The sequence below is a fragment of the Hemicordylus capensis genome, chromosome 4 (genome assembly GCF_027244095.1).
Source record: "Hemicordylus capensis ecotype Gifberg chromosome 4, rHemCap1.1.pri, whole genome shotgun sequence".
NCBI lineage: Eukaryota > Metazoa > Chordata > Lepidosauria > Squamata > Cordylidae > Hemicordylus > Hemicordylus capensis.
The window spans coordinates 35,281,377-35,304,659 of record NC_069660.1 but is presented as its reverse complement, the minus strand read 5'-3'; the positions used below and the strand labels follow the sequence as shown (position 1 = coordinate 35,304,659).

Sequence of the window (23,283 nt, the reverse complement as noted above, 5' to 3'; positions counted from 1 at the left end):
GAACTAGCACCACCAAAGTGGCCTAAGACAGCATCCAGGTCATCGGAGGCCACCACAAGCCATCTTTGGAAGCATTTTGAGGCCTCTCAAGATGCTGTGTCCCCTGTAGGGCACAGGTTATTCAGGGGAAGGGTCCCAAGCATCTGGGACAACCACCATGTGGTGTCACATGCAGAACCGCCACCCGGATCTCCTTGCCCACGCTGACAGCGCTAGTGCACCCAGTGTGTCTGTGGGTAGTGCTGACAAGGGCTGTGCACAGGCTTCATTTCTGAAGCAGGGCACACTGCCAGTCAAGCCATGGACACACAGGCATTGGGTGGGAAGTGAGCTGGTCAGGTGGACCCACAGCTCCTCACCTGTCTCATAAGGGAGATGATGGTCACTGACGACCAACCATTTCAGATGGTTGAGAATGCCGGCTTCCGCTGGATACGCCAGGTCCTTGCCGCTGGCTACACAATCCCCTCACAAACCACCTTCAATAGGATGTTGGTTCTTTCCCTATATCAGCGATGCAGGCAACTCATGTCGGGCATGCTGCATGCAGCATTGCCTTGCACCAGTGTGCATTTCACCACTGATCTGTGGAACATAGTGAGTGGAATGCATGCTGCTTTCCTGGCCCTCACTGGTAGGGGTCAGAGAGATAGGGGACCTCCAGTACTGCCTCTGGGTCCAGCACATCCCACACCACATTTTGGCACAGGTGAACCGTCTTACATGTGGAGACCTTGGATGTCAAGCACACCAAGGAGGAGGTGGTGGCCATCATCGACCGCTGGACTGAGGAGTGAAAAGCCAGACTACCACACCTCAGACAGGGCTTCATTGTGATAGACAATGGTTCCAATGTTACAGCAGCTGTAGAGCAGGTGCTGGAGTGTGTAATTATCCAACGAACAGCACACATGCTCCAGCTTGCTGTGTCAGACCCTATTGGCCTCAAGGAGGCTAAGGCAGCCAAGGAACAGGCCCACCTGCCACTAGGTCCTGCTGCCACCACGGCTGTGCTTGTGGAGAAGTCCCACAAGATCGCAGCCCATTTCCACCGTAGTGAGAGTTTCACGTGCTTGCTCCATGAGCGGAAGTGTGAACATCCCGACAGATGTAGATACCCAGTGGAACTTCACATATCACTTGCTTTAGTGCCTGCTGGAGCAGGAGGTAGCCCCCGTTGACCTGGTGAGGAATAAGGGCTTGGCATGTGCTAATTCTATAAATTGGAGTGGAAGCTCATGTCTGAGATGGTGTCAGCACTCGAGCCCTTCCTGTTCGCCACCAAGAGTTTGTGTGCTGATGCCACTCCTCTGAGCCAGGCCTTAACTGCTGTGCTGCTCCTGGAGAAGCTCACAGGTGAATTCAAGACCTCACTCACCACACGTGAGGGTCATGCTCTGACTGGCCGACTGAGGTCTGGAGTTGTTGAGCGGCTGGTTGGGTCTCAAAGAGGAGTATATCCTTGCTTGTCTTTGAGACCCAACTATCAAGGGCAATGTCATTTGTGATGGTGACTTGCCCAGGTGGAGGGAACTCCTGGTGCAGAGTGTTAGAGAGGAGGAGGATTGGAGGACCAGAGACCAGGAAGGTGGTGATGGTGTACCCTGTGAGATTGTGCAACCTACACCCAGCAGCAGTGCAAGCAGGCCTTCCTTTCCCACCCCTTCCTCTTCCCAGTCTAGCAGCACAGCATCCCTGGTGGCATCACCAATGCAGCAGGCAGTTGCTCCTGCTCGTTCCACCCAGTGGTCCAAACGGCTATGCCTTGGTGCCTTTCCTGGGGTGCAGGAGGCTCAGCCTACCAGGCCTGGCATGAGTGCTGAGCAATCTGTTGCCCAGTACTTGCTGGAGTTTGTGGAGGAAGACCCTGAGATGGACCATACAAAGTTCTGGGCAACCCACCACCAAGTCTGGCCGGGCCTTCTCTCCTGCCCTCCAACTAGTGTCCAGAGCCCGTGGGTGATCTCATGTGCAGGTGACATGGTGACACCCCTTCACTCCTGTCTGGAACCTAGCTTGGCTTTCCTCAAGGTGAACCTTCCTCTGATGGACTACCTGGAGCTGCAAGTTGAGCTGGGCAAGTGATCGGCCCATGGCTTACCAGGAGTCAGGGTGTTGGTCTCCTGCCTGGCAACATCTTCCACTCGACCCTAACCCTCCCTCCCTCTTTCCTAGCCATGCAGTGTCACAGCATGCTGCTAGTGCTTTAGCAACTGCACATACATTCACTGGTACCACCCGTGATGCTGAAACATCCCTGGTTCACCTGGCCAGCAGCACTAGGGGGTGCGGGAGCATGGGCATGCACACAAACACTAGATGTGGGCATCTGTGCACAGCGTGGCTGTATATTTGTAAATGTTTCAATTTGTAAATGTATAAATTTGTAAATATGTAAATTTTTGAATGTGTACATAGGTGACTTGGAGGAGGCAGGTGGCAGTGGGGGGGGGGCTGTAAAGGGGTAAATTTTTAGAAATGTAATTTTTTTTAAAATGAAGATTTTTGAAAATATGAATATTAAAAGTGTAAATATGAGAGAATGTAAATAAGTTAAAATTATTTTTGTTTTGAGGGGAAAGGGGAAGAGAAAATCAAGGAATAGACAAAGAGGCATCTTTCAAAGCAGTTATTCTCTTTATATTAATCAGGGTGGGGGGACAACTTATTCAATCTGAACACAGCATTCTTCCAGTGGCTGATGCTGGCATCTATCTTGTGTTTTTAAAGGTGTAAGCCCTTTGGGGACAGGGAACCATCATATTTCATTCTTTTTCTATGTACACTGCTTGCTGAACCTTTATTTAAAAGTGGTGCATAAAGAGTCGTCGTCGTCGTCGTCGTCGCAGCAGCAGCAGCAGCAGCAGCAGCAATAATAATAATACCTAACTGGGCTGGGCATGGAGCATCTGTGTCTCGAGCCTGCCGCCGCTGCTCCCCCCCCCAACTGCCATTTACCGCACCTGCCATCTCCCCGCTGCCGCCACCATTTCCCACCTACCGCCATCATTGTTGTTTTCTTCCCACCCAGCGACTGCTTTCTTCTGCCCGCCCCAACACCAGACTCTCGCCGGCTGCCAGCCACCACCATTCACTGCTGTTTTTTAGCCCGCCGGCCCAGCTGCCACCAACACCATTTTCTTCCCTCCCACCCATCCCTGTCGCTATCCCGCAGCTGCTCACAAACGCTCGCTGCCACACATGGGATTAGTGACAAGGACACCTAAGAGAAATAGATAGATAGATAGATAGATAGATACTGCATGCAGAAGGTTCCAAGTTCCCTCCCTGGCATCTCCAAGTTAGGGCTGAGAGAGATTCCTGCCTGTAATCTTGGAGAAGCTGCTGCCAGTCTGTGTAGACAATACTGAGCTAGATGGACCAATGGTCCAACTCTCTATAAGGCAGCTTCCTATAAATAATAATAATAATAATAATAATAATAATAAATTAATTAATATAGAAAACAAGACAATTCCCTTCCCCTACTCATTTGTCTTCAGGACAAATTTGACAATCTCTTGGAGTTATAACATTGTTGAGATGACATACACTATCTGTTTCTTGCCAGAATGGGGTGCCATCTCTCTTTCTTCCCCAACAAATCTTCAAAAAACCCTTGTATAACACCTAGTCCCTAGTCGCATGGGCGTAACTATGATTAGACAAGGGGAGACAGTTGTCTGGGGGCCCCTGCCTAGAAGGGCCCCCCAGAGACATGTCACATGACTCCCCATTGCCCACCCACCCAGCCCCAAGGCCCCTCAGCCTGCCCTCCTGGCTGGCAATCTAAGAAGCCAGCCTGCAAGCTTCCAGAGAGCTCCTTCTCTCCCTGCCTCTCAGCTGATTGGCGGGTGGGTGGGGTTCCAGAGAGGCCTCCTCCATGCAGGCCACCCTGAAGCCTGAATTCGAGTGCCAGGGAGGCAGCAAGCAAAGGAAGGAAGGAGGGAGGCAGGCGGAGTAGCCATCACTGGCTGCCTTTTACCCATCACAGTTCTCTGCAGACCCTCTGACCAGCACAGACCAGCCTTTACCTGCTTAATAATGGAGGTATGATGTAAATTCCTTTTTGTTGTTACCCCCCCACCCCCCCACACACATATAAGGATCTACTTGATATAGGGCTTTGATATGGTGGGAGGGGGTAGACTAAGAAGTCTCTGAATATTTGAAATAGATTGGAAAATTTGCTAGCTTTTTATAAAATAAAAAAAAGCTGTCTAAAAAGTCCTATAAGTGGCTTGTTTCATGGCAGAAAATTACAAGAACTTCTGGGTCAAACAATTTTTTATTCATTCATTCATTCATATATGAGCAGTGAAAAACCTGGATTGCGTGTGAACTGCTCCCCAATAACTCACAGGGACTTCGGGGTAAATCTGGCCAACATGTGAATGCAGCACCTCCATTCCAGAGGAGATATGTGTTAAAGGGCTTTAAAAGCCCTGTGTGAAAAACCTCCTGGAATCAAACTTTACTGAATTTGTTCAGAATTCTGAGAAAACATACCTAGGCTCACACTGCATGGTTGAAAATCTCGTTTACTAATCTGCAGCGAGGGGCCCATTTTAATAATTAGTGTTTCTAGTGTGTTCTAGGGATTAAAAGTAGCACAGATATATAGTATTCAATGTATATCACTATATATTGTGAAGTGTGTGTGTGTGTGTGTGTGTGTGTGTGTGTGTGTGTGTGTGTGTATTCAGTGAAATCTATTTCCAGGCAGCATACTTATTTTGAAATATCAGACTTAAATCCTTGGGGGCCTGGGGTGTGTGAAGACCCTGGCCTTTGAGAGGTACATTGTGACCTGGTTCAGCTGCAGGTCAAGCAGGGGTCAGTTGCCACTGAATGAGCAAGTCTAGAAGGAAAGTACCGTCTGCACACTTGTAATGGTCTATGAGTCCACGGTGATTGCACCTCACTTTCAAACCTCTTCTTAAAAAAAAAAAATCTTTGAAATATTTTCCACCACTTTCTTTACAATTCTCTTTGCCCTTTTTTGCTTACAAGTGGGTGATGGCATTCGGTATGGGAATGAACCAAACAGAGATTCCTTGTGAGCTAAAACATTAAGGCTGAGTCCAGATGTACAGGATAAACACAGTTATAGCTGGCTGAGGTTGTAACTCAGTACACATGAATTCGTGTAACCATGGCTATGGGCCAAAAGCCTCACCAAACTCGAATTGGAACCTTTGGTTATCTCTAAGTTTCTTCGCCAATTGAGGTTTTGCCACGAAAGTGTTATGCCGCAATGCTGACTCAGCTATAACCACAATTTCGTGCCTATTCCAAACTCCAGTCATAGAGGTGGAAGGGTTGTGCCTCGGTGGCCGGGCAGCAGGGAGGGGCTCCCCTCTCCTTCAACTGGAGTTTGGCTGGCCACGGTTTGGTGAACGTCTGCAGTGCAATTTAGAGTTAAGAATGGAAACCTTGGCCATGCTTAACTCTAGTTAGCTAGTACATCTGAACTGGGCCTTAAAGTTTATTTTTCTAAGTGATGTTTTCTTTCCGTTTCAAATACAGATATAGCTATTTGCAAGTTTGGTTTGGGCATTTATGATGCTACTTCCTTCCCAGTCTGTTAACAAAGGTCAGTGTCTATGGAGTTCCCAGAATCAGTAATTTTCCAGTATCCTGGTTATAGGATTTAACTCATAATTACTCCGAGAATTGTTATGCCAACACCATTACTAAATATCCACTCCCAGGCTTAAGCATTTTGAGACAAATTATATCCTTCCTGAAAGTCTCTTTTGAAGGATATTTCCTTTTCCTTGATACAGTTCCTTCCCTAGAAATACCTTCTTGACCTTTGTTTTTACCAACCTCAAACCCAGAATTCACCCTTTTCCCTCTCTCCAGATACTTTTCTCTTTAGTCCCAGGCTCCTAGCTGTCAATCTCCAAATGATTATCACTTATCAATTCATTATCAACTGTCACTTATCCACAGATTTCTCTGATGAAAACAGCCACATGCTCATTTTAATTATTTAAGCAATATTTCCTCCCGGTCAAGTTTGAACCTCATAAGCACATTGGGTCCGAATATTTGTCAAAGTATGCATCTGTCATAGACATGACAACTGTTCCAGGTATTTAACATGCTGTAGATACTCTCCGACCCTCTCTCTGGATAATTTATAATACTTGAGAGACACAGACATGAAGCTAGTCAAGTTTTATGTGGTAAGGTCTCCACCTCACCTCAGCATATCTAGCTCATCTGGGTTGCCAAGCTGTTGCTGAAGAAGAAGAAATGTGCAAAATAACTGCAAAGAGTCAAGCTGTGGTATATGAAAATTTATTGGCAACCTCATCAGAGTCCCTCCTTCAAACCAGCAGGATCTGATAGTGAGAGTCTAGATACAGCAATCCACTGCTGATACTGTTCTTCTCCCATGGACACAGAGGCAATGCTTCTGGAGAAAGAAAAAATGGAATTAGACAGATGGAGAGAAAAGACAAGTTGTTCTAGTAAGAATTAATCTGCCTACTTTCCTTTCACTATCCCTACAACTGGACAAAATTTTGTTCAAATCGAGGTCCACAAGTTAGACTTCTTGTACTTCAAATGTTCACATGTCTACTATCTTGGATCGGGTAGGATAGCATCATTACAAACTACACTATTGAGGTGTCCCTGTACATCACTGCCTACAACTGTAGCAAATTTGGTTCAGATTGGTTAGACAGTCCACAAGTTAGTGCACTTGCACCTCAAATGTTCACGCATTTGCTATCTTGGAGCTGGGTGGATGGCATCACTACAAACTACACCATTGGGGCATCCCTATGTGTCCCTATTGCTGTAGAAAATTTGGTTCAAATCAGTTAGGTGGTTCACAAGTTATCCCACTTGTGCCTCAAACGTTGGGTCATCCATATGTGTCCCTACAGCTGTAGCAAAATCAGTTAGGCAGTTCACAAGTTAGCCCACTTGTGCCTCAAAAGCTTACATGTCCACCATCTTGAACAGGGGTGGAAGACATCATCACAAACTATGCCACTGAAGTGTCCCTGTGTTTCACTCCCTACAACTGTACCTAATCTGGTTCAAATTGTTTAGACACTCCATAAGATAGCCCACTTGTGCCTCAAATATTTATGTGATCGCCACCGTAAACTGGGGTGGATGATATCATCGCAAACTACACTGTTGAGGTGTCCCTATGTGCCCCTACAGCTGTAGCAAATTTGGTTCAAATCGGTTTGTCGGTTCACAAGTTAGCCCACTTGAGCCTCAAAAGTTTACCTGTCCGCCATCTTGAATTGAGCTGGATGGCATCAACACGAACTATGCCATTGAAGTGTCCCTGTGTGTCACTCACTACAACTGTATCTGCCATCTTGAACTGGGGTGAATTACATCATCACAAACTATGTTGTTGACGTGTCACTATGTGTCCCTACAACTGTACCCGATTTGGTTCACATTGGTCCAGGCGTTGCCAAGTTGATAGTGGGGGACACGGACACATGAAATGCCAGGTGATCTTATAAGCCTACTGGAAAGTAAGCTTAAAAGAAGTCTTTTCAAAATGAAAAAATTGTTTTCACGTTGGGCTACTGGTTTGCCTTTTCAACTCATATCTCATATGAACAGTCTCCTTAACTGACCAGTGTAATATCAGGTAGGCAGTTACTCTTTCCCCACAAACTTGAAATATCACAACTTTTAATTGGAAGCACCAGTAATGAGATGATGGAGAAAAATGAAGACTGACTCTCAGAGTTCTGAACTCATAATATACAGGTGAAACTCGGAAAATTAGAATATCGTGCAAAAGTCCATTAATGTCAGTAATGCAAATTAAAAGGTGAAACTGATATATGAGATAGACGCATTACATGCAAAGTGAGATAAGTCAAGCCTTAATTTGTTATAATTGTGATGATCATGGCGTACAGCTCATGAAAACCCCAAATCCAAAATCCCAGAAAATTAGAATATTACATGGAACCAAGAAGACAAGGATTGTAGAATAGAACAATATCGGACCTCTGAAAAGTATACAGAGTACTGTGCTTGATTGGCCAGCAAACCCGCCTGACCTGACCCCATAGAGAATCTATGGGGCATTGCCAAGAGAAGGATGAGAGACATGAGACCAAACAATGCAGAAGAGCTGAAGGCCGCTAATGAAGCATCCTGGTCTTCCATAATACCTCATCAGTGCCACAGGCTGATAGCATCCATGCCACGCCGCATTGAGGCAGTAATTGCTGCAAAAGGGGCCCAAACCAAGTACTGAATACATATGCATGCTTATACTTTTCAGAGGTCCGATATTGACAGTCTTGGAGGAAACTGATTATCTTGACCCATTTCAAACTGGCTTCCGGGCTGGCTATGGTGTGGAGACTGCCTTGGTCGGCCTGATGGATGATCTCCAACTGGGATTTGACAGAGGAGGCACTGCTTTGCAGTGGTTCCGCTCCTACCTCTCGGGAAGGTTCCAGATAGTGTCCCTTGGAGACTGTTCTTCAAAATCTGGACTTTTGTATGGTGTCCCTCAGGGCTCCGTATTGTCTCTGATGTTGTTTAACATCTACATGAAACTGCTTGGGAGAGATCATCAGGAGATTTGGTGCATGGTGTTATCAGTATGCTGATGACACCCAAATCTATTTCTCCATGTCAGCATCATCGGGAGAGGGCATAACCTCCCTAAATGCCTGTCTGCAGTCGGTAATGGGCTGGATGAGGGATAACAAATTGAGACTGAATCCAGATAAGACAGAGGTACTCATTCTGTGGGGTTGAAACTCGGGAGGCGATTTTGATCTGCCTGTTCTGGATGGGGTCACATTTCCCAAGAAGGAACAGGTATGCAGTCTGGGGGTGCTTCTGGATCCTAGTCTCTCCCTGGTGTCCCAGGTTGAGGCAGCGGCCAGAGGTGCCTTCTATCAGCTTTGGCTGATACGCTAGCTGCGTCCGTTTCTTCAGATAGATGACCTCAAAACAGTGGTACATCTGCTGGTAACCTCCAGACTGGATTACTGTAATGCTCTCTATGTGGGGCTGCCCTTGTACGTAGTCCAGAAATTACAGTTGGTTCAGAATGCGGCAGCCAGGCTGGACTCTGGGTCATCTAGGAGAGACCATATTACTCCTGTATTGAATGAGTTACACTGGCTGCTGATATGTTTCCAGGCAAAATACAAGGTGTGTGTTATAGCCTATAAAGCCCTAAACAGCTTGGGCCCGCGGTATTTAAGAGAACGTCTTCTTCGTTATGAACCCTATTGCCCATTGAGATCATCAGGAGAGGTCTGTCTGCATTTGCCACCGGCTCGTCTGGTGGCTACTCAGGGTTGGGCTTTCTCCGTTGCTGCCCCGAGGCTTTGCAATGCGCTTGCTAGTGAAATAAGAGCCTCCCCATTTCTGACAATTTTTTAAAAGTCTTTAAAGATGCATCTGTTCACCCAGGCTTTTAACTCATACTGTTTTGATTGTTTTTAATGTTGGTTTAGAATATTGTTTAATTTTTTTTTTAATAGTTGTGTTTTAAATTTCTTGTTTTGTTTTTAACTAATGTTTTAATGTTGTTTTGATCTCGGTGTAAACCGCCCAGAGACGTAGGTTTTGGGTGGTATAAAAATATGTTAAATACATAAATAAATAAATAAAATTCAGTGTTCCAGGAATATCAATTTTTCTTTCTTTCTTTCTTTCTTTCTTTCTTTCTTTCTTTCTTTCTTTCTTTCTTTCTTTCTTTCTTTCTTTCTTTGCAAGATTTTAGCAGTTTTGACTTTGAAGGCAGTCTTTAAAGTATGTGAGCAACACCTAGCATAAATAAGAGCTGTCAGATGAAGGCTCGGCAGGATTGCCAGTGGTTGGAAGGCTTCTCAACCCTGCAGTGATCACCACTGACCCTTCCTCTGATTAGAAGAAGCAAATTCACAGTGCAGTCTCCTGTGCATAGTCAGCTACCTGGAAATAAGTCCCTCTGTGTTCAATAGGGCCTGTTCCTAGAGAAGTGGGCATAGCATAGCACTAAATCATCCATTACAAAAAAAATTGATAAAGAGGATTCAGCAATTCTTGGATCAACATTGTTTCCCTTGGATCATGGGGAGATTCCCTTGGATTACTATGAGGACAAGAAACAGCTTTCATAAGAACATAAGAACAGCCCTGATGGATTAGGCCCAAGGCCTATCTGGTCCAGCATCCTGTTTCACACAGTGGCCCACCAGCTGTCTCTGACAAGGCTACAGGCAAGAGGTGAGTGCATGCCTTTTCTCCTACTGTTGCTCCCCTGCAACTGGCATTGAATGGATTCCTGGAGGTGGCCAATAGCCACCAGACTAGTAGCCATTCATAGACCTGTCCTCCATGAATTTGTCTAAACTGCTTTTAAAGCCATCCAAGCTAGTGGCCATCACCACATCCCATGGCAGAGAATTCCATAGATTAATTATGTGCTGCGTGAAAACGTACTTGTGCTGTTGTTGCGGGGGAGTGTCACACACTGGTGGCACCCACCTGTTAGCCAGTTAAAGTGCTTGTAAATCTTAAATGCTGTGGTGGCTGCTTGGTGGGAGTAGCATCAGGCTGCCACTGGCTCTCCTAGGCCCTGCCAGCACTCCCCCTCCCTCAGACAGCCCACACTGAGTGGGGGAGTGCTGGTGGGGCATAGGGGAGCTGCCACCAGCCCACCACTGCTAAGGAGCTGACACAGCCAAGGAGCCGCGGTGGTGGTAGTGCGACCTCCCTCCTGCCCTTTTCAACCCAATTTAAGTTGTTAGTGTTCCCCCTTTGCATGTAAAGAGGAATCCATTCGTGGAGCCAGACCAATGGTGGCCTGTGTCCAGCTGTGGCTGCAGCCCCACTCGCCCCACCCCCTATGTCTGACATCAGTCGTGGGGGTTGGCCACGCCGCTGCATCTGATGTTAGACACGGGGGCGTGGTCCTGCTCCCGAATGGGGCTGCGCGGCCCCATTTGGGAGCTAGATTCAGGCTAAAACTGCATTCTCAGCACAGCCAGGATCGGCTCTTCTCTGTCTTAAATGCAGCACTGGCCATCTAACTCGTGAACGGCGCTGTGTGGCCCCATTTAGAAGCGCTCCGTTTGCAACATGGCCAGAAGCAACTCTCCCTGCCTTTAAGGCAGGGAAGATCTGCTCCTGGCTGCACTGCAAATGCAGCGATAGCCATTTAACTCCCGAATGGGGCTGTGAGGCCCCAGTTGGGAGCTAAACCAGCTTCCCTGCATCTGATGTCAGGTGTGGGGGGCATGTCAGGGCCATGAGGCATGGCCTCTGAGGGATGGCGGCCCAGGTTCTTTGAACCCAGTCACCCAAAGGTGGCTACGCCCCAGGGGAAATCCTTACCGGTTTCCCCTTTACAAGGGGAACTGGTTGTACCAGTCTGAATCAGTCCAATCCAAACTGGGCCCAGTTTGCTCAAACTCAACTGGCCCCCATTTTTTGGGTGGGGTGGTCCAATTCAAGCTTGAATCAGTTGAATTCAACCCAGTTTGATTTGAACCTTTTCTGCACAACCCCATATCATGGACCAAGGTATGTGGACGATGTCTAGAACTCTGAAGCTTCTTCAGGTGGGGTGGGGGGAACCAGGGTTGTGTAATAATGTGCCCTGTGACTGGCTGGCAGTATGAGGCTGTCAGATTGACTAGGCTTATGCAAATACTAGGAGCCAGGTCTAGTGTACTTATCTGGTTTCAGCACAGTAGTACCTTCTGCCTGCTTCACTTCATACTGTGGCCCCTGCGACCAGCTCAAGCACCCTTCTCCATCAGGTGACCTCTAGACTTTGGCATAGCCCCCATGCACACTTCAGGCTATAAAGCATGTATTAAAATTTAAGCAAAGATGGTGGGGCTTCCATCCGGTCATAGGAGAAAGTGGGACAATATTATAAAATAGTTTACTATCCATTGAAGTTGGGGAGGGGGAAAAACATGGAAACACCACATTCAGAAATTCCACCCAGTAGAATAGCTTTCTGATGGCCTTACCAATTACATTTTAGACAGAAAGACCCACCTCAAAGTCAAAATACAGGTTTACCTTTCTAAATACATTTCCTTCCACAATGCCCTTCACAGCATTTTTTTGGCTCTGGACATTGGCTATCTCCATCACAATCATTTGGGGGGTTAAGCCTTTTACATTTCCATTTAATCTTTGGACAGGTACCAGGTCTCTCTGCAACAAACAGAAAGCAAGATATATAAGCAAGCAGTCACTGCAGAAAAACAAACCTGTCGAATGTGCCACCTAATGGTCAATTAGAAGGCAGCGGCTGCCTGCTGGGAGGAGCTACCTGCTTCCATCATAGTTGACTCTGGAGAACATTTAAAGGGATTACAAAGCTTCAGATAATGGCTCTCCCAAAGGATCAAAACACTCTCTAGACCAGGTCTGCACTACATAAGGCCCGGGGGCCAGATCTGGCCCACAGGGACCTTTTTGGAGGCCCCAGGGGTCAGCCCAATATTTTGTGGTGCCTGAGGTGAGGTGCAAATTGCTGCCTTGCCATGGCCCTGGTGGGGGTCACCCCCCTTTCAAAATTAAACTTTGGAAGTGCATGAGGGGCAGGGAGGCGGAATGGTTGCTAGCAAGCTCCTCTTCTCTCCTCTTGCTGTGGTTAACTAATGATTGCTTTCATTAATATTTTACTACGTAATTAATAATTGATTTCATCTATATTTAATACTTACTTTTAATGTAACCATTAATGTGCTGAACATTTACCTAAGCGCCCCCACACAACAAGTTGTGGTTGGTTCTGGCCCACTGGGGTATTTGAGTTGTGCATCCCTGCCCTAGAAACGTATTGACTGCCAGGTAGCAATATAGTCACACCAATATACTGGCATGATCAGCACATTTCAGCTATTGCTCAGATCCAGAAATTGTGCTCCAAATGGCCATCTTGCCTACAAGAACAGACACTCCTTCTATTTTCCTGTTTTGCAACTGGAAGATGTGTTAGATAAGCCAATCTTTGGAAATACCTTATTGTAAGCAAACTTCATGGGCTGATTTGGAGTATCTGTGTCTGCCAATCATGTGAAGAGGAGTGAGGATCTCTCCAGGATCCATCCCTGCCTGCAAATCCTTTGTGCAACCAGTAGATATATAGGCAGGGATCCTACTAGTTGCATGAAATTTCTGTTTAGCAGCGAATTGTAGAAGTTATGACTATCTCACAATCTATGACTGTACATGCTTCTTGTGCCTCAGAGACTCAAATGGGACCCCTGCTGGTTCTGAGAAGATGCGTGGGTACTCATATGCAGGTGAAGGCCTGCATATGTCCATTTGAATCTGCCAGGCTCCTCTGTTCTACATCTCAGGCCCTGCTCACTGCTTCACCATTGACTGAAATCAGATTGGTGGGGACAAGAGACAGAGCCTTCTTGATTGTGGCCCCTTGGCTTTGGAATGCCCTCCAGTATGAGCTTCATCATGCTCCTACCCTTGAGATTTTTAAGAAACATTTAGACCCATCTTTTTGGATAGGCTTTTTAGTTTTTATTTTCTGCTTAGTAGGTTTTAAAATCTTGAAATCAGGTTTTAATTGGATCTGGTTTTTAAAATGAATTTTATTTTTATTAATTTTACAAGTTTTACTTATTTTATTGTGTTTATTTACAGCCACAGACAGAATTGACTGAATAGGCAGGATACAAATATTTCAAATAATACATAAAGTTCAAAAAAAATATTTTATAACAACAAAAACAGAAATAATAATAACAGCAGCAGCAGCAGGAGAAACAACAACAACAACACAGAAAGCACTACCACCCACCACACTCTGCTCTAGGCCACCCCTTTGCCCACAACGTGAAGCTATACATTTGCTGACACCTCCATGCTTCTTTATGGAGAAAAACCTTAAAGATGCATATACTTCAAAAATCACTTTAAAATAAGCTCTTTGCCCAATTCCTTTCAAATAATTCTGATATCTTCATTGACCCCCTTGGGTACTACCACCCACCACACTCCACTCTAGGACACCCCTTTCCCCCCAACGTGAAGCTATACATTTGCTGCAATCCTCAATATTCCCTATGAGGTATTCAAAAATAATTTTAAAACTCACCAATAATCGGAGGAGGGTCTACCAACCTACCCCTGGGTGCCTACCAACCACCCCACTTTTGTGCCCATAGGTGCTCCACAATAGGGGATAATGGGCTGGTTTTCGTCCCATTATACCCTAAAAGAAAAATAATTAAAAATATTTCAAATATTCATAAAAAATCGAAGGGGTGTCCAATTGCTTCAGGGTTTGGGTGCTTGTTGGCACCCATGGGTGCTCCACAATAGGGAAGAATGGGCTGGTTCAAGGCTCATTAACCCCTATGAGGAAAAAATAAATTTCAAAAGTTCATTAAAAAATCGTACAAGTGTCCGATTGCTTTGCGGTTTGGGTGGCAGGTACCCATGGGTGCAAGCTACTACCCCCTTTGGAGGTTTGAACCAGTTCAAACCTGTTTGAAATGGTTCAAAATGGTTTGAATTCGAACCGAACCGGGCAAACTGGTTTTGTGGACATCCCTAGTGGCAAGCCTGTGACATCATAGGTTTGCTATTATCTTTTTCTGAACTGGCCAGGAACACCTTACAGTTCACAGCAGCTGCTGGGCAGAGAGGATGTGCCCAACGGTCGCTCACCCCATCACCACCGCCTGGGCGGGGGAGGTCAACTACTCAGCTCGCTCCCCCAGCACGGCCACCCCTCGGCCACGAGGTTGCTTTGGTTTTCTTAAAAAAAAAAATGGCACGTAGGTGCAGGGTGGCTGGAGGAGGCTCCCTGGCCATCTGGAGGGCGCCCCGTACCTTGGAGCCACAGACTGGGGCCCCAAGATCTGGGGATTTGAGCACCGCTGATTGGTACATGTATAACCCAACTTTTTTTTAACTCTTTAAAAAAAGAAAAGGTTTTTTTTAAAGAGAACTGTAGCCAAAGTAGAGGTATCCTGTGTTGTTCAGTCCCAAACACACCTTTCCTCTTCAAGGCTGAGTTCTGATTCCCCAGCCCCCACCACAAACCTAGTTTTCAGAGGAAGAAATCCTATTCTTGCTATCCCCAGAAGAGTTCTCCCATTAAAAACAATTCCAGGACTTTAAAAGTTGATAATTCTAAAAGTTCAATCATAAATACATAAATAACATTCAGATTGGAGGAGGGGAGAATTCCAATGACTGCCAGGAAGTAATTTGTGCTGTAGAATGCAAACTATTTTTACTAGAGTGTATAAAAAGAGGATAAAACAAGGTGGAAGCATGGAACTATCCTGGACTCGAACCGGGAAGACCCAAGTTTGAATCCCCATTCAACCATGATACTTACTAGGTTTCACTAGGCCAGTCTCAGCCTAACCTACTTCATCTCAACCTAACCTAGTTCACAGGGTTGTTGTGAGGATAAAAATAACCATGTATAGCACTCTAAGCTCCTTGGAAAAACAGCAGGATATAAATGTAAAACAGAAATAATAAATAAATAAAAACTGGCATTCTTGGGATCGCAACATTCCTCCCAGAGCCTACACTAGAAAGCAAGATGATGCTTACCCTGAGCATGCAGTTCAACACACAAGAGGAGGAAGCCGATGAGGAACAAACTCAACTTCATGGTGCTCTTAGCAATTGTCTCAAAAGGTTCTTTGCTGTTGGGTTTGGAAGACTTTTATTTGGTTCTGCACATAGTTTTGGAAGGAGGGGCACCAGCAACATTCTCTAGTCTTGGCAGATGGTCAAGAACCTCCCTCCCTCTTTACTCTGCTGAACAGGTACGTCTACTCGAAAGGTATATTCCATTTCATCTGTGGAGTCCTATAAACACACAGACACAGGGGTCTTTAACAGAGAATTTCCAGCACACTCACAAAACATTTCCCAGGGTTCTTTGCTGGAAGTTATGATGACATACCTGGTACAAAGCTGATATACATTGGCTGTATAACAGAACAGTAGACTTTTTGACAGACTGCAGGCTAACATAGTAAAACAATGCAACATTAATTGCACTGAAGCACAACAAAACTACAGAATTTCGTATTGGTGGTAAGATGCAGTAGCTTGAGAAGATGAGCTCTGTGATTAATTTAATTCTCAAAAGCCAGGGTGGTTGTTGGAACAAGATTTTCAGGAATCACATTAGGAGTCTGCTTTCAGAACCATATGGGGGTGGGCTGGAGGATAGGCACGTTCCTTCCCTATGCCTCCTAAACCCCTGTTTGGTTCTACTAATCCAACCCACACACTGCCACATACTCCAGGAGGGAAGAATAACTCAGGATGGAATTTTCAGGACCCCACAATATGTTCCGTGAACAGTGGAGAGGCAGCCCTCTCCTTTCCCTGGCCCATCTGTCCATCTAACTCTATGGTTAACATGGCTGCTGGCTGCCTGGGAGCAGTTTTTAAAGTTCACCTCAGTTTTAACCTGGGTAGCAGATTTGGGCTACGCAGATTAGGAATTGCTGGCTTGGGAGGACTCCCACTGCCCCAGAAAACCACAGGTCCCTCGATTAACCATCTCCTACAATAGAATCTGAGGTCATGAGAACAGGCTTTAGATCTCTTGCATCTCAGTGTTCTTTCTTGTTGCTAGAAGCAAATATATGTCATTTTATTTTGCTGGCATAATTGCATAGTTTGCAGAATGCAGGACTTGTGGAACAGAATCTATTCATTCCACAGCTTTAGGATATCTAAGAGCAAAGTACACACAGCTCTAAGGGAGCAGCTACACATGCTAAACCACCATGCTATGAATGAACAACTCTTCTTAGATCATATTGAAGAAACAAGGAGAAGGTATTTGGATTTGGAATCCTGCCGACTTTATCACCTTTCAAACTTCTCTCTCAATTCAATAGGATCTTTGTGTCAGTCCCATTATTACTTGAGCAATAATATATTGGTCATAGGCAAGGTACTTTGGATTTGTATTCTTGCCAGGTCTATGAATAGAAATATGAATATGTTTCTATAAAGGGGGCTTTATTTATAATTTATTGAGTTGATAGACCTCATGACTCCAAAGACTCTGCGAGGTTTTAGTATAAATTGATGAGAGATGTCTGGATATGAAGGGGTTAAGTCTCATACTAAGTGTAGTTAGCAGAGAGAAGCCCATAAGAGCAGCCCTGCTGGATCAGGCCCAAGGCCTATCTAGTCCAGCACACAGTGTTTCACATGGTGGCCCACCAGATGCCTCTGAGAAGCCAACAGGCAAGAGGTGAGGGCAAGCCCTCTCTCTTTTGCTGTTACTTCCCTGCAACTGGTATTTAGAGGCATTTTGCTACTGAGGCTGGAGGTGGCCTGTCGCCACCAGACAAATAAACACTGATAGACTGTCCTCCATTAATTTGTCAGCCTTGCGACTGAGTAGGGTTGCAGGTATGGGTGTGCAATCTGGCTTGGGGTTGAGCCAGCTTGATCTCAAAGGCTTGTTTGAGGGTGACAGGGTGCATTAAATCAGTTTTTTAAAAAGATGGTGGCTTAACACTGCTGAAGTCTTTGTTATCTTTGTGGGGGCTTCGGCGGACAAGGGCAGTCTATGGCAGCTCCCCCTCTAGATGCCAATTCCATTCTGCGTTTTTACCTTGACAAGAGCGTGGAGCCACAAATTCAGTAGAGATTTCAGCCTTTTCCATGACCTAGTTGGTGTGGAGGAAATGTATTAGTTAACGAGCAACAGCTCCAGTCCATTCTCCCCCTCCCAGTCTGCTCTTCCTTGCCGGCGCTTTCCTTCCCTGCCCACCTCTGGCTCTTTCCCTCACCAGCCAGCCTGGCCACATGTTTCCTCCCCACTGGCCAGCCGGCCACCACTGCCATTTTCTCCCCCATTCCTGTTGCTATCCAGGCAGCTGCTTGCAAACTCTTGCGAGAGCTGCCACACGCAGGATAAAGGACAGGTTCGCCTTGGAGAAATATATATAAAGACGGGGAGGTGTCTCAGAACTCCAGTGCAGTGGAAGAGTGAACAGAAATACAATAGAACTTTCCTAGACAGTAGGATTTACCACAGGTTTACTGCAAGGCTTTACTGCAAGTTTGAAGGCGTGCAAAAAGTGGATAATCTTATTACCCCAGATATAAATCGGGCCACACTCTAATGTGCACTGAAAAACACAAATTCTGTTTGAAGTCCTGCCTGATAACTCACAGGGACTTTGGGGTAAATCTGCCCAATATGTGAATGCACTCCCTCCATTCTGGAGGAGATGCAAGCTACAAGCTATGTGAGAAAAACTTCATGGGTGGGGAGCTTATCTCTAGCAGTTCAGTGTACTGGAAGAGCACTCCTGTACAGCAGCCACAACAAAAAGAATCAATAAGAACAAGTTGTTCTTGTAAGAACTAATCAGCCTACGTTCCTTTCAATGTCTCTACAACTGGACTAAATTTGGTGCAAATTGAGGGCCACAAGTTAGATCTTTTGCACCTCAAATGTCCATGCGATTGCCATCTTGGATCGGGGTAGATGACATCATTACAAACTACACCACTGAGGTGTCCCTGTGTGTCACTCACTACAACTCTATCAAATTTGGTTCAAATTGGTTAGACAGTCCTCAGGTTAGTTGCACCTCAAAATTCACACGTCCACCATCTTGATTGGGGTGCAACTGTACCCAATTTGGTTCAAATCATTTAGATAGGCCACAAATTAGCCCACTTCACCTGAAATGTTCATGTGTCTGCCATATTGGATTGGGGTAGATAAAACAATTAAATATTGTTTTAACATCATTTTAAAACATTGTTTTAAAATTTACAATTTGTTGTAATGTTTTAACTTTTAATGTATCATTTATTTTGTTTTAACTACTGTTTTGAGTTTTCTGTTGTCATTTGTTAAAACTAATGATTTAACTTTTGTGTTTGTTTGTTTGCTTGCTTGTTGTAAACCACCAAGAGATGTGAGTTTTGGGTGGTATAAAAACATGTTAAACAAAAAAACAAACAACTGCATTCATTCATTCATTCATTCATTCACTTTCAGTTTAAGTTTGTTATCCCTCATCCAGCCCATTATTGCCTGTAGGCTGGCATTTAGGGAATGAATGCCCTTTCCTGATGATGAGGAGGAGGAGGAGGAGGAAGAGGAGGAGGAGGAGTGTGATGCTGAGGATGAGGATGATGAGGATGAGGATGATAAGGAGAAATAGATTTGGGTGTCATCAGCATACTGCAGCACACTGATAACACCCTACACCAAAACTGATGGCCTCACCCAGCAGTTTCATGTAGATATTAAAAAGCATTGGTGACAGAATGGTGACAGCTTTTTAAAAGTCTTTAAAGATGCATTTGTTCACCCAAACTTTTTAACTAGAATTGTGGCTTTAGTTGTTTTAATGTGTTTGTGTGTGTGTGTGTGTGTGTGTGTGTGTGTGTGTGTGTGTGTTTGTAAACTGCCCAGAGACATAATTTGCAGCAGTAGATATAAGAAACAAACAGTTTCGCTAACTTAAGTACAAGCTTTTTGTAATAATTCTAGTCATGCAAATGAATCAGAAAAAACATGGAATATTTTACCCCTTCAGTTGTCATTCTAAAGTAGTTTTTGCCTTCATTTTAAAATTGGATTAATTCAATTAATTAATTAATTAATTAATTAAAATTAATTAACTAACTAAAATTAAGAAAAATTAATTTTTATTGAATTATTAAATTAAATTGATCCACATATAAGATTTACTGGACACGTGAATGATCATTCGGTTTCATTTATAGACATCACTCTGTACAAAGAGACCAAGAACATCTTGGTGAGAGGATACCGTAAACCTACAGATAGATCTTCCATCTTCCATTATAAAAGTTTCCATCCTAAAAGTATCAAAGATACCATTCCTTTTGGAAAGTTTTTTTTATTAAAAAGAAAGTGAACAAGTGGTAATGTCTTTAAACAACAAAGGGAGGCATATCCCCAGTGATTAAAAAACAGAGTTTTTCCGCAACATATTATAGTCTCATTTGTGAGATGGACAGAAGCCAGACACAAATTGTTTGAAAACAAACCTTCTGCTACCCGGTCCAACTTTTTTTGGTCCATGGAGTTCAGCTCCCCTATCTGATTCGATTAAACAGATCATTAAGACACATTGGCATGAAGTCCAAGATCTTCCAGATTGTGATATACCACCAGGAATGGGCAATTGTATATCATCAAATCTGAAGGACCATCTAGTTCCTCAATTATGTTACAATGTAGTATCCCAGTACCAGACATTTAGGACATTATAGATGTGTCTATTATTCCTGTTGTGTTCATTCTGTACAGATTAAGCAAATCATTAATCCTAACAATGGCAATTTGAATTAGATTAATTTGAATTAGATTAAAATATTTTACAAATGGCCTTACATCACAAGTGGTCTACATCATTTGCCCTTGTTCACTGATTTATGTGGGCCAAACCAGTAGACCATTAAAAACCTGTATAATTGAACATAAAAGCAAAATCAGGACAGACAACCCCCACCAAAAAACACCAAAAAAACCCCCAGCAAAAGAAAAGAAAAATAAGATAAATAAATAACAGGTCAAAGACAACAGGGAGGCCAGAGCACTACCTGTGCCTGACTGCAGTGCTGACACAGAGGCTGGGGACACAGAGAGAGTCAACCCAGAAAAAAGGGCAGTCAGGAAAAAATCCTTTAAAAAATTTCACAGGAGGCAAGGCCCTGACTGCAGGAAAAAAAATATTTTTTAAAGGGACAGGTAGCCAGGGGGAAATCACTGTAAAAAGCAAAAGGCGAGAAAAATAGGAAAGGGACCAAAAACAAAAGAAAACACACCACGACAAGGTAGGGATGTGCAAACCTATTCAAATTTGAACCAGTTCAAATTCAAACCAGTTCAGTTTGAAGCTTCAAACGCGGACCAAACATTGGCAATGCCGGTCCGAGTTCGAACCGATCAAGCCAGGTTTGGTACGAGCCTGTTCAAGCCAGTTCAAAGGTTCTAGAGGCCATTTTAGATGTTGTCTTCCATTTTGTGTGACTTGTGTTCCTTGATTTCATTGGCTGAACTCTTGCTTCCCTGATTGGCCTAATGAGTCTGGCTCTCTGGTAGGCTCTGCACTGAGCCAGTCCTTGAGAACTGGCACCTTATTGGCCGGGGGGGGGCAAAGGTGGAGGCTCCCAAAGGAGGGAGTTTCAAATCCTTTTTGTTTCAAAGCCAAGCCTCTGGCCTTGCAAAATAAGTCTGGCTGCAGTTGCTGCTTGGCTTCCTTCTGGCCTGGTGCTGCTGGTGCGGTGAAAGTCTGCTTGGCAGACTGCTGTGTTTCCTCCCCAGTCCCCTATTTCCTTTTGCCTGTTTCTCTCTGTCCCCACCCACTTCTCTCCCCGGCTTTAAACTCCCCCCCCCCCGGTGTGTGTCTGTTCTGCTGTGTGTTCTGCTGCTTTTATCCCCCCCCCGAATGAGTGAGGGTCTGTCTCACTTTCTCCCCCCTCTCCTCTGGGCCAGCGGGGCCCAGGCACTTTGCCTGAGGCCTCTCTCTGGCCCATTTCCCTAACCTACTCCCCACCTGCCCCCACCTTTTTTGCTTTTGGTGGCTAGCTGCTGCTTTTAAATCTGTTGGCGGAGTTGAGATCCTCCTCCTCAGCTCAGCAGCCACTGCCAGTTGTTTTTATTTTATTCTGAGTTTTATTTTATTTTATTCTTTGGTGTCCCCCAACCCACGTTTTCTCTGGAGCAGGTGCTTTTCTTTGTTAATCCTTTTTTTTTGCTGTGCTTAGCACACCGCAGCCCCCCAGATCCATCGTCACCCAAGAGGCCCAAGATGGCGCCCAGGGCATCAGAGGCCACCCAGAGCAGAGATGTTTGGCAGCATTTTGAGGTCCTTCAAGATTCCCCAATCGCTGCTCACTGTGTTCACTGCAGGACACAGATCAGTCAAGGCAAGGATGAGAAGCAACTGGGGACAACCTCCATGTGGTGACACATGCGACAGCATCACCCAGATCTACTTGACTCTGCTGGCAGCGCTAGTGCGCCTTGTGTGCCTGTGACTAGCACTGTCAAGGGCAGTGCGCCAGCTTCCATGAATCAGGGCGTGCTACCAGTCCAGCTGTGGATGCAGTCACCGGGCAAGAAGCGCCTTGGTCACGTGGACTCATGTCTCCTCACCCGCCTCATAGGGGAGGTGATGGACACTGACGATCAACTTTTTTAGGTGGTCAAGAACTCCAGCTTCTGCTGGATACTCCAGCTGCTAGCGCCCAACCACAGCATCCCCTCAAGGACCACATTAAGCCGGAATGTGGTCCCCACCCTGTACAGGCTGTGCAGGGAGCTCGTGTCAGCCATGCTGCGTGCAGCACCAGCTGGCACCAGCATGCATTTCACCACTGATCTTGGAACAGTATGAGTGGGATGCACGCTGCTTTTTTGGCCCTGACCACCCACTGGTGGAGTCCAGAGAGAGAGCGTCCTCTGGTGCTGCCTCTGGCTCCAGCATGTCCCACACCGCATTTTGGCACAGGCGGGCCATCTTACACGTGGAGACCTTGGATGTCAAGCACACTAAGGAGGAGGTGGCAGCCGTCCTCAGCTGCCAAATTGAGGAGTGGACTGGTGGATTGCCACACCTCTTCCAGGGCTTCATTGTCACACTCTGCCACTCACCTGGCTTCCACAGAGCCGAGCCCCCGCCAGCAGCCAGGTGAGTGGCAGAAGCAATTCCCCACCTCAGGGGCTGCTGGGCGGCATGCTGCTTCGCCGAACAGCATTCAAGTGCGGCGGGAGTGAAGGTAAGCACCAGTTCAGTTCCAGCCCAGCCCAGTTCAGTTCCGCATGCCCTAGAAGTGCCCCCCCCCCGGGTTGGTTCTGTTTGGGGGGGGTTGCAAATATATATATTTTTAATCTGAATTTTTTTAAAAACCTTTCTCCCCTTTGGGGGAGTTTGTTGGGCTATGCCAGGCCTCGCAGAGGCCATTTGTGAATGTGCAGCAGCTTCCAAAATGACCACTGCGCCGATATATGGAGGCCTGAATGGGCCAAAGAAATGGTCTGAACGGGCCGGAGGGCGTGATTACCGAGGCTGGCAGGGGGAGGGGGAAATTCCATTGACACCCCCCGGCTGCCCCAACAAAGTCCCCCAAAGGGGAGAAAGGAGGAAAAAAATTAATCACGAACCCATGAACTGTCGGGGGGGGGATGTAGGTTCAGTTCGACCCTGAACTGTTGAACTGAACCAGTTCGACCTCAAACAGGTTTGCAATCAACTGTTTGCACATCCCTAATAGTTAGCGTAGGGTCCAAGC

The 23,283-nt window shown here is 45.6% G+C and overlaps 1 long non-coding RNA gene across 4 annotated transcripts; it reads right to left on the bottom strand.

The window, feature by feature from the left end:
• Window positions 1-6,293: 6,293 nt before the first annotated feature.
• Window positions 6,294-21,009, bottom strand: LOC128324429 (uncharacterized). 4 transcript variants are annotated; one of them, XR_008306848.1, is made up of 6 exons: window positions 20,815-21,009; window positions 20,035-20,086; window positions 17,609-17,663; window positions 15,571-15,831; window positions 12,046-12,183; window positions 6,294-6,427 (listed from the first exon to the last, which is right to left on the bottom strand). It is a non-coding gene; the product is annotated as an uncharacterized LOC128324429 (long non-coding RNA). The 4 variants fall into 4 exon arrangements; XR_008306850.1 differs by having other exon boundaries at window positions 20,840-21,009; XR_008306849.1 differs by lacking the exon at window positions 20,035-20,086.
• Window positions 21,010-23,283: the final 2,274 nt, after the last annotated feature.